The sequence below is a fragment of the Dipteris shenzhenensis genome, chromosome 3 (genome assembly GCF_047967505.1).
Source record: "Dipteris shenzhenensis isolate YYH24624 ecotype China chromosome 3, Dip_SZ_1.0, whole genome shotgun sequence".
In the NCBI taxonomy this organism is placed as follows: domain Eukaryota; kingdom Viridiplantae; phylum Streptophyta; class Polypodiopsida; order Gleicheniales; family Dipteridaceae; genus Dipteris; species Dipteris shenzhenensis.
The window spans coordinates 50,770,794-50,781,932 of record NC_141598.1 but is presented as its reverse complement, the minus strand read 5'-3'; positions in this window follow the sequence as shown (position 1 = coordinate 50,781,932).

Genomic DNA, 11,139 nt, shown 5'->3' with positions numbered 1-11,139 from the left:
GAATAAGCTATCCAAGGGAACCAACTGCTATCACAAATAGCAGTGGTGCTAGAGGGCATCCTTGTGTGATAAATCTCTTTAATGCAAAGCAAGGAGAAATGTTACCATTTATTTCTATCTTTCCTCTAGCCTGGCAAAGGAGGATGTCAATAAAGGAAATGAATTTAGGGCCTACTCCCATGTCCTATAAGGAGGACAAAATGAGCCCCCATTCCATCCTATCGTAGGCTTTGTTAAAACCAACTTTGAGGAAGCAGATATCTTGCTGGGTTTCATCCTCTAGTTCAAGTCCTTCCGAGGTTCTTCCCAGAGGGTAAGGATTGCCTTGAGGATGTGCCATCCTTGAATAAATCCTTTTTGCTCCTCTTATCCATTTCTGCATCTTAGTCATGAGTCTGATGGTCAATGATTTTGCAAAGATTTTATAACTGGTGTTTAGCATGGTCAAAGGTCTCCAATTTTTAATCTCGTCTTTAGGTCCTCCTTTTAGATTTAGCTTGATCATGCGTGTGTTAATCCGTGGATCTAGGAACCCTTGATCTTTCAATTCCTACCAAAGCTTCATAAGGTAGGGGCCAACCTGTCCTAAAAAACTTGGTAGAATTCCACTTGGACCCCGTCCTCCTCTGGTGTATTACGTTTTGCCATTGCATCCACTGCTTCTTTTAATTCTTCTATTGTGAGGTCTCTATCTAAGTAAAGGCAATCAAAGGTGGTGACTTGCTTGATTCTAACCTACCAATAGAGTTCTCTGGCACTAATTTTTGTTGTTGAGAGTATTAGCCTCTCCAAGAATTCTTCGGAAATGAGACAAGACTATTTCCATAATCTCGTCTGAGTCTTGCACTATCTGCCTGTCTTTCTGAAGAGCATCCAATGATTCCTTAGCGTGCTTCTTTCGGAGGCTTCTAAACATATCATCATCAGCCTTATCCCCTTTACCTGCCTACCATTCTCTTGTATAGATTATGGCTTGTCTTGCTTTGATCTCTGCCTCAGTTCTCATGCTATCTCTTGCGTTCCTTAGTTGTGCTTGTCCTTGGGGAGTGTTGTCATACTCAAGTCCCTTTATCTATTCTTCTATAATCTTCCACCTCCTGAGTCTACCTTTACTACGTTTGATAGCCTTCAAGAAGCATCTAGTGTGCTCTATTTCTCTCACCCACTTGTGTGCCATACTAGCAGTTCCTCCAAAAGCCTTTTGCCAGATTCTTACAATTTTATTTTGCACACCCGGTAACTGAAAGAAAAAGGGGTTCGCCTTGAATCAGGATCTGATGATCCTCCCTTCACGCTTTCTAGGGAGATTAAGATTGGTTTATGATCAGAGAAGTGGAGGGACGTTAACGCACTACTCTTATGACAAAGCGTGTCATCCAAAATCCTTCTAGAGAAATAAGTTTTGTCCAACCGAGCTTTTTTGTGGAACTAACCTATCTGACTGTTTGACCAAGTGAAAAATGTGTCTTCTAAGGCATCAATCAAAAGCGCTTGATCCGTGAGGTTGTTCCATGTGGTCAACTCACTCCCCCTTAAGACATTACCTATTCCATTCCATCTATCTCTTTTGCATTGGACCATATTAAAGTCTCCCAAGAGAATAGTATTACCTTGAACCCCCCTCCCAGAGGAGTGCTCTATCCCTAACTGAGTTAGGGAGTCGATTGAGAAGATATTACAAGCTAGGTTGCGGTGATTGAAGTCAATCCCTACTCCATTTTGACCAAAGGTTTTTAGGACCCCACCTATTGCTTGAGATAGGTGCTTGGCCACTCCCAAAACTGCACCCCCTCTACCCTCTTCATGTTCAGTACAAAACCACATTCTCATCGTCAATATGGCTAAGTTGCCATCTTAGTTTTGGCCCACCTATTTTGATTTCTTGAAGAGCTAAGAAGTCAGAATTGAGTCCTCTTGAATGAATCCATCTTTTGAAAATTACTGGTCTGAGGTCATGCGACATTCCTTTAACATTTCCACTTAGTCTTGTGTCTGCATCATTGGGTGGTGCTTTTATTTTGTTTCTTCTTAAAGTTGATTGGGCTGACCTGAGGGGAGAGTGCAAATCCTCTTGACATCCTCCTATTTTCTCTCTCTGTGGCACTTGGGTCTTTGGGTTTATCCCTTGAAGCTCCCGATTGCTGACTCAATTTTCCACCTGAATAGTTTTTCTCCCTTTTACTAGAGTAAAGGGGGGTCCTTCCTTCCCCAAGGCTACATGCTCATCTTGTTCTAACTTAGCTATTGTGATCTTTGAGGAAAGTATGGTGGATAGCTCTGAGGAAGAAGAATTTTAGTCACTTTCATTGTCTCCTTTTTTAAATTATTATAAAATATTATTTTGAAAAGTGTTTTAAGTGAATATAAATTACATGTGAATAATTGTTTTATTCTTAGTAAGAAAAATACAATTGCAAGGTGTGGTAAATAAAGGAAATTATTCTACAAAATGTACAAATCAGCAAAATGGATCAAAGGGAATTCACAGCAATTGTTCTACATCAAAAGTGAGCATTTTGACCTTTTGTAGTTCTACATTATCATGCATATGCCCACATACAAGAAAGAAAGTCATACAATTAGATTGTGGAATATGATGGACAACATCATCCATCCTTTAAAACATTGTAAGCCTGCAACACTGTATTAGTTAACTAAAATGTGTTCAAAAGAATGCAGCACGTAAGTGTTCGAACATAAACGAAACACTTAACTATCTAGTTGCTATAAAATTTGGTGATGATGGAAGAGATGAAGATACAATTTTAACTATGCAATGATGAATAACGATGACCTATATGAAATTTTCAAATTTATTATAGATTCACCTAACAACTTAGAGCAAGTTCACAGGTGGCACCATATATCCGAGTTATCCAATTTTTTAAAACAAACAATAGTTGATGGTGAATGCTAGCATCATTTCTTTGCAACATAATAGCATGATCATGTAACACTGTAACTATGCTCTATAAGCGCATTACAAGGTCTCATTTTGTTCATAATTATTTGGATAGTCTCGAAATAATTCAAATTTCTCAAAATTTCTTGCATCATTTCTTTGCAACATTGAAATAGCATAATCTTGCAACACTATAACTATGCTATATAAATGCATCAGATGGTCTCATTTGGATAGTCTCAAAATCATTGGATTGTCTTCCTAAAATTCCTAAAATTCCTAAAATTATCTTCAATATAGTAAATTGCCTTGTTAATCTCCTTATGTTTGAAATTCCTATCAAACCATGCTTTGTGTCTTCTCTTTTTTGTTGTCATGGAATATAGGCCCTTTCCTTAGTGTCAATTAGTGGAACCATTTCTTCAAGGCCTACGCTAATTGGAATGGTGCAAATCTCATGCTAATATTGACTTGACTATGACTATGTAACCCCATAAGGTTGCAATAAGATTTTCAATTCAATCCACTCTTATAGGTTCTCTTGTCTTGATAATTGCATTACCCAAAATCTTAATAGTAGAATCAACCTTTCAATTTCCTTGTAGATAATTATGTTGGATGATCATAAAGCCAATCAATAGTTCTCTAATCACATCATTTATGAAGTATTCCACTTATCAGGTACAATATTTATGGACAACCGTATATGGTAATCACTTATTCATAGATAAGTTTTTATGTGCTTCTTGCATATGCTATCCTCATCGCTCCAAAAATACCTCCTTTTGTGGAATAATTTGTGGGAATAATCATGTACAATGATTAAGTGCCCTTCGTAGATATCTATATATATACCACATAATCAATCCCTCATTTTCCAAAAAGGGTTATGAGAAAAAATCATTGTCCAAGGGTTAATAACCTTGTGTTGTGGCTTCTTATTTCTTTGGCAAACATCAAAGTGCCTAGCATTTTTCAACATCATATTACCTGACATTGTCAAAGGTATCTTTCCATAAAGTGGGCCACCAACAACCCTAATAGGAGGATTTTTTATCAATTTATTCTCCTGGAAAATGGCCACCTACTGTTCCTGCATGAGTCTACTAGTAGTTGATATGGAGCTACTTTTAATTTTGTTGCATCAAGAGGTCTGAGGTCTAATGAATGCTCTTCTTGCCATGGGATATCCTATGATACATGCTCACCATTTGAGAGCTACACCTATTTGAAAGATCAGAGCACCCTCACTTAGGACATATGATGTACATTATAGTGTTGTGTCCCTTTGAGCATTAGAATCTTGAGCTCAAATTCTTGTAACCCTAGAAGCCACCTAATTATTCTAGCTATTGTGCATGTCGACTAACTAGATATGGTAAGGTTTACTAATTAGTGTAGAAGACAAAATCATTTTCCAATAATAGCACCTAATCTTTTTCACATCATAGATCATTAATAACGCTTGTTGTTACATGGTGGTATGATTTACAGCTGTCTCATTGATTTGATTGCTTCTAATGTAGACTGGGTAGCTATTTTGTTCTCTTGGTTGGAAAGGCAATAGCCAATCTTACCTTTAGGATTTCAAACCCTTGTCCATAAGAATTCTATTACCTTTATGATTTCAAACCCTTGTTCACATTCCTTGGTCCATAAGAATTCTATTAAGAGCTAGTATAGTGGTCTAGCTATCATTGCCGAACCTTTTGTAGTATCCTACATGCCCTATTAAGATTTATACATCTTGCATATTCCATGGAGCCAGTAGTTCAAGCATTACTTTGACCTTTTCCATGTCTGTAGAAATTCCATGACACCATGTGGCCCATCCCATGTGTTACCATAAATCAACATTTCAGACAACGTAAGGAAATCCCATTTCACTACAATTATTTAGGACTTCTTCCTAACACACTTTATGGTGGGTTTTGAATGCAGTATACATTACTCTTTGAAAGGTTGCTAGTGTATTACATAAGCCAAAGGGAATTACTTACAAGCAAATACTCCCCGTTTAGTTGTTGCTTGGTCTTTTGGTGTAATCTACATTTGATTGTTGCTATGAACAAATTCTAGTGGCATGCAGCTAATTTTCTTTGTCTAGGCATGCTTCATGCCTTTGCATTTGTTCTAGGTATGCAAGGTAGATTACCATTTTTAAAGGCATATGTTACATACAATAAGTGTTGAGGCATATGCAATGAGGAGCTAAATGTTAGGTGCAAGAGTGTAAACATTACTTGAAAATAATTTTTAGAAAGGAAAGAACAAGGGCCTGGGAAAGTATGTAACCTTTCCTTAAATGAAAGGAATTTACAAGGAAAACAGACACCTTCTATAGCAAAGATCAATTTGGTTCTCGATCTTGTTTAGCGCCCATCCGCTACTATGAGATGATCAACTCAAAGTAGCTCTCGGACTAAGCAAGAGAGGGACCAATGTCTCGGGAGATCTGTGGGATCGTGCTCAAGGTAAGTGGCACAACGATAACTTCCTATTGGAATCACAAATATTAAATAGATTTGACCTCCCCATGATAAAGGAACAGTAGGCTGTGTGGGCCAGAGAAAACCTCCCCTGGCTAGGTAGTTGTCTACCTCTCGTGGGATGAGAGAATTTAGATGGGCGGGCCAATGGAGTCTTTCTTTGGTTCCTATCATCAATGATGGTCAGGAGGAGTTGATAAGTAGACTAAACAAAATGTGGTATCGAAGAGAGGACAATAACATTTGTTCTCATAGATTCTCTAAAGTCTGGGATTGAGAGATCTCTTAAAAACAATTGTGCCTCCTCTGGCTCATCCTACACTGAGGTATCTGGACTGCAGTTCGAGCCCAAAAGATCGGTCACAGGAATGGTTGGTGTAGAAGATGCAACAGAGCGAGAGAGGATATCCCACACTTGTTCCTCAATTGTGCCTATTCCAAGGAACTATGGGATTTGATATACCGACACATAGCTCCCTTCCCTTTTAGCTACTAGATCATTTTTCTCGAAGATTCTCCTAATAGAGCTCCACAAAACTAGAACATCACCAGAGCCTCAATGCTCTAGTCAATTTGGCTATAGAGATGCAATAAGCCGTTTAATAATGTTTTAATGTATACTAAAATTGTATTTGAATCAATATGTGTGCTTATAAGAATGAAGAGATAATGTCAAGAAGCTTGGCCTTCTGCACACTCAAGCCCAAGACTACTTCAAGATTGAAGAAAAGCTCGCAAAGGAGGAATCCATGCTACTGGACCAAGACAAGTTGATTTCTCTTAGAATGAGGATTGTGATCATGGGTTTGCACAAATCAAGAATGCTCTAGCTTCAGAACCCATTCTATGCAATCCTGATTGGTCAAAGACTTTCTATATCAATCCTGGGTTTGGTGAGCACACTCTGGCAGGTATTCTTCTCCAACAAGGGGAGAATCGGTTCATGTATCCCATTCGATTTGCTTCTCGACAATTGCTCGACACTGAATGACGCTACTTAGAGGCTGACAAGCAGGCCTTGTCTTTGGTGTTCTGCATTGAGAAATTTAAGCATTATGTGGCTGGAAAGTCCTTCATTATACTCACTAGCACTGGTCTTGCAAAGCAGGTTCTTCAATCACCAAATCCCATGGGCCGGTTGGCCAAATGGTTGGCCGTTTTACAAGAATATGATTTTTCTTTCAAAATTGTAAAAGGGGGTTGCTCCAACTTGAAGAATGCTTTGATTGATTTAGAGGAGTGCCTTGATGTAACCCTTGTAGTGGCCATAGAAGTTAGGGATCCATGGTATGGCAGTATCTACAGGTTTTTGACTGCTTTCTCCTTTCCTCCAGAAAGTACTAGCTATGAGAGAAAGATCCGCAGAGATAGTAGGGGCTACACCCTCTTTGATGGGGTGTTGTACCATCAAGGCATGGATGGGGTACTAAGATGGGCCATTGATGCAGATGAAGTACCTAAGGTATTAAAGCATTATCATGATGGATTTTGTGGAGGCCACTATGCTAGTGACTATACAGCTAAGAAGATTTTACATGCTGGGTACTATTGGTCGACCTTGTTCAAGGATGTCACTATGCATTGCAAAACTTGTGAACCATGCCAATTCTTTGGTAGGAAGGATTTGTGTCCTGGGCAACATCACCCAGTGATGTCCATCCATCCGTTTCAGAATTGGGGAATAGATTTTGTCAGGCCCCTGCCCATGACTGCTTGCAAAAAGAAGTATCTTTTGGTAGCCACTCAATATGTCACTAAGTGGGCTAAAGGTATCGCCCTCCTCGTAGCAAATGGTAAGGCAGTTTCAAATTTCATATTTGAACATATCTGCACAAGGTTTGGGACACCCATGGAAATAGTATCTGACAATGGGAGTCCATTCTTAAATGAAGCAGTGGAGTTACTCATGGATCGCATGGGTATTGATCATTGCACTTCTAGCATCTATTATCCAGCATCCATGGGTCAAACGGAGCGGACCAATGGCCTCCTTTGTAAAACCATGGGAAAAATGGCTACAGGAAACAGGAGCCAGTGGGATCAAAAGGTCACAAAAGCCGTATGGGCTTACAACATCACTCATAAAATGTCTATAGGTCACATTCCTTTTGAGTTGTTGTATGGTATTGAGGCTATTTTACCACTAGAGATAGAGATTCCGGCATTGAGATTGGCACAAGAATAGAGGATGACAAAAGATGAGCATATAGAGGCCCAGTTGATGCAACTTGAGAAGCTAGATGAAACCCGACGCCTTTCCCTACATCAAACAGAGATTCAAAATAATCGACAAAAGGCCCGCTTGGATGCTAAGATTCGCAAGGGATGGGAAAGCCACTTTGCTGAGGGGGATGTTGTGCTATGCTTTGAAAACAGATTCGACCACCAAATGGATAAGAAGTTCCTTCCATTGTGGACCGGTCCATACAAAGTCATCAAGGAACGTAGCAATGGGTCTATACAAGTTCAGGAGCTGCATGAGCCATATGGCAAGAAGGTGATCAACAAGCGTTACCTCAAGCCCTTCTTTGTGCGTGATGGACCCAGGCATGGAAATGCTGTGCATTCTCTGCCTGGGGGGGGAACTATTATGGATAAATTTGTCTAAAGAAAAAGGCATAAATATGTGTGTGTGTTTGTATGTGTGGCAATAGTATAATAAAATATGGTGTGCATAGGGCCCAAGGTTAAGGTGGCACGGCATGACCATGTGCCACCCTTCCACGTAAGAGGACCCATAAGGTGTGATGTACATAATCCATGGTAGTAATATTATAAAATGTAAGGTGGCATGGTTCCTCCTTGTGCCACCCCTCTACCTAGGCGGTCCCATGCTTGCATTTAGTGAGATATGGCCCAAAGTCCATGGGAGAAATAATATAAAATAGGTGGAGATGGATATTATATTGGGTCATTCCCTCCATATAGGATAGGCCCATATGGGGAAGGTATAGAAGGTCCAAGAATGCAAGTTAAATAATGGGGAAAGTAGGATGAGGTAGCAAGATTCCTTGTGCCAACCCTCCACTTGTCCTCCTAGAAGTTTGAACGTATTACAAAAGTGGGAAGAGACCAAGGGAGTATCATAGACTTGGGATATGGGAGTTGATATATGTGGAAAAATGTGGCCAAGGGTTATCGCACACAATTGAGAGTGCATAATCGCCTAGCCCACATGGAGACTCTTCCACACACACCATGCATGTGGGAGGATGCATTTATTGGGAGAGACCCCCTCTCTTGGCTATAAAAGGAGGGGGCTATTCCTTGAGGGGACACGCTCATTCTTGTAAAGCCACCTAGCTAGTACTTTGATTTCCCCCTTCCCTTCCTTTCAAATAAAGCATGGCCCTCTTCCCTTGATGTCTCCATCTTTACATTCCTCCTCCCATCATGTACATGCTCTTCTTTCCCCTCTCTCTCTCCCCTTGTGCCATAGTCTCCCTCTTCATTCCCTCCCCTCTTAGTCTCTTTTCCCTACCCAGGTTAACGCTTCTCCCCTCACCTTCCCTATTCCTCTATGGCCCTTGAGCGTTGCCATACCTATCCTCTCACCTCTTGTCTTGATTTCTTTTCTGGCTAACAATGTGTGTGTATGTGCGCACATGTGTGTGTGTGTGTGTGTGTGTGTGTGTGTGTGTGTGTGTGTGTGTGTGTGTGTGTGTGAGAGAGAGAGAGAGAGAGAGAAAGAGAGAATTACCGCCAATAAAAAGTGTTTGTGTGTGTGTGTGTGAGAGAGAGAGAGAGAGAGTATATAAATAGATAGAGATATATGTATACATTTTATTCTGTTTATGAAATAGGAAATACAAATAGATTTTTTGTTTGTTTGTTTGTGTGTGTGTGTGTGTGTGTGTGTGTGTGTGAAGGATGGCTTGTAGGGCAACCATTGCACAACATAAAGGAGTAAGCTAGCCATGCAAAATTTTCGGGAGCAATGAGGAACATCGTATTATTCCACATAATAAGATCTCACAATGTGCAGATATAGAGGTGGCTGAGAGGCTACCATGATCGGTAAAAAAAGAAAGATGCCGCCATGGAACCTGTCGAGATGAGAGCATGGAAGCCAAGTGCCATGCGAGACAGGAGAGCAGAAGGAAGTGGAGAGCTCGTGAGCTCATCATAGAGCCCGCTCATGTTCTGAGCAATGGAGGAGTCATTTATGGTGCTTTGGAGACTCATTGTTTGTAGGGTCGATGCTAGGAGACGATTTCACATGGGCTTAGAAGGTGGTTGTAGCCCGAAGACGTGGCTTAGTGGATGTGAGCATGAACTTTGGAGGAAGTCATTGGTGAGGCTATTCTAAGTCGTCTTTGGATACAAAAATTGTAGAGATACATAAATTGCTATAGAAGCCGAGAAGCATGTGCAAGATAGAAATCCAAAACAAAAGAAATGTCATTGAAGGTTGATGAAGATGGAGCTATAGATAGTCGAGGAGCTCCTGCTATAGAACTTGCAGAACCAGAGGACCAAAGTTCTCCTAGAGGCAAATCCTTAAAGAATCTCTTTACATAGAAACCTGAGGAGCTAATCAAGTGAAGAAGAGAAGTTGTGACGATGCTAATCAGTGGGAGAAGGGACCAAAAAATAGTCACGTAAAGCTATATGAGGAAGGATTTCGACGCCGAAGGAACACTTGTGACAAGGTAGAAGCTCAAGAGAATGCAAGGGCTTGTAGCTATGAGTATATCGATTGCAATAAAATTTTTAATCAAGAACATCTGTGTATTTTTTAGAAGATTAGTGTGCAATGGTGGCAGGGGAGTATGAAAGAGTATTGGGTAGAGGTGGTAGTGGAAATGGCCACGAGGAGCACTTGGGAGCACATGGGAAAGTTTAGAGGTAATTAGGGTAAGGGTAATTAAGTGGTGGATTAAGGGTTTGTGAGGCATTTAGGTTATGGGTAATTAGAGGCATTTAGGTTACGGGTAATTAAGCAGGGGATTAGGGGGTTGTATGGGAAATTTTATCCATAATCAATAAAGAGGGAAAGGTTAGTGGTAGCTAGGTTAGGGTAGTTGAGTGGGGAATTGGGGGTAGCATGGAAAAATTTGCTCACAATTAACTGAATTTTAGTATATCGTGTGTGAAAGGACCATAAATAAACTACTACTTAAAAAGAGGAGAGTATTTAATTTGGTATTATAATAAAGAGGGGGTGGGATTTAAAAAAGTTAAGCCATTAAGGAAATTAAGAAGACCATCATTAAATCAATTTAGAAGAACACCCTCAAAAGACTTAAAAACGACATAAGGTTATTAAAAATCAAGGTTTATTAAGAAAAATAAAAGGGTTATCAAACTTACAATCGAATAGGGGTCGGGTAAAAGAGGGTAAGAGAGAGGGGGATAATCAAATTGACTAATTATTTTAAAAATGCCATAAAATAATAACTCAATTAAAATTACACCACAAAAGGGAAAAGGAGAGTAAAGGGAAGGGGGAAACTAATAATAGTTAAAAAAGAGTTTAATTTATGCCATAAAACTTAGTTAATGACCATTAAAAAAATAAGTAAATAAATAAATTTTGAAGTGTAAGTAGAAGGGAAAAGTAAGGGACTTAGCACATGGGAAGAAATAGGATGGGCATGGGAAAAGGTGGTCCCAAGTGGTCCCATGCATATTCCTATCCTATTCCCATCCCACCATGTGCTAACAAAAAAAGAGCTAGGGATGGGTTTAGGTGGAAGAGGACACATGGCATCATTTCATGTGTTTAGGAGGTGGGGACCACATGTC